Here is a 945-nt window from a genome sequence, read left to right as displayed (position 1 = left end):
ATATATATATATATAAATTAGCTTAACGAACCAGCTGATCATTAGCAAAAGCAAATGACTTCCACAAGCCTTGTGTATAATCTGTAATTTGTCTAATAAAAAACATCTGAATATATTTAGTCAATTGTGTCTGTAGTCTATTAATTGATACTATTAATTGATACTATTATAACCAATTGCAATAGTTAAAAGAACAAACTTGATTTCCTTTTATGGTCATGTTGCCTAAATGATCATATTTCTGTTACCTGGCGCTCATATTTTTTTTATATTGCTTTGTTTTTGTAAATAATTAATTAGCATGTTTTTGTTCTATGTTGTGTATGTCTCACTAACAATTTGGAAGATGGGAGTACCTCATTTTTATCAGTAATGATCACAGAATGTTCTTTGTAATTCCAGTTCTGGAAAAAATAATGACTACTTTGTCAACGTAAAACTTTTGCTAGTATATCAATCATTGACTTAAACTCCATTAATGTATGTATATATGTATATATATGTGTATATATGCATTATTCTCCCATATATATATGTATATATGTATATATATGTGTATATGTATATATATATGTGTGTATGTGCACACACACACGCAGAGAAAGAAATAGATAGTATGTATACACACTTACATGTGTGTGAATGCGTAGATGTGTGTGTGTGTGTGTCTGTGCTTATGTGTATGCGAATGTGTACCTGTATTAATAAGGAACTAGAAGAAGGGGTACCTCATTCTTATCAGCAATTATTATGTTGTGTGAGTATGTGTGTGTGTGTATGCAATTTTTTCTGAGGGTCTATTGTTTCTTCTTCTTCTTCTTCTTCTTCTTCTTCTTCTTCTTCTTCTTCTTCTTCTTCTTCTTCTTCTTCTTCTTATTATTATTATTATTATTATTATTATTATTATTATTATTATTATTATTATTATTACTATTATTATAATCG

The 945-nt window shown here is 27.9% G+C and overlaps 1 protein-coding gene across 1 annotated transcript in view; it reads left to right on the top strand.

The window, feature by feature from the left end:
• The window catches only part of LOC106867295 (sushi, von Willebrand factor type A, EGF and pentraxin domain-containing protein 1), a 23,085-nt gene that overhangs the window by 18,594 nt on the left and 3,546 nt on the right, over nt 1-945 (top strand). The gene's annotated exons all lie outside the window — the stretch shown is intronic.

The sequence above is a fragment of the Octopus bimaculoides genome, chromosome 21 (genome assembly GCF_001194135.2).
Source record: "Octopus bimaculoides isolate UCB-OBI-ISO-001 chromosome 21, ASM119413v2, whole genome shotgun sequence".
Taxonomy (NCBI): Eukaryota; Metazoa; Mollusca; class Cephalopoda; order Octopoda; family Octopodidae; genus Octopus; species Octopus bimaculoides.
The sequence above is the reverse complement of the archived record's forward strand: the minus strand, read 5'-3'. Positions and strand labels throughout refer to the sequence as shown.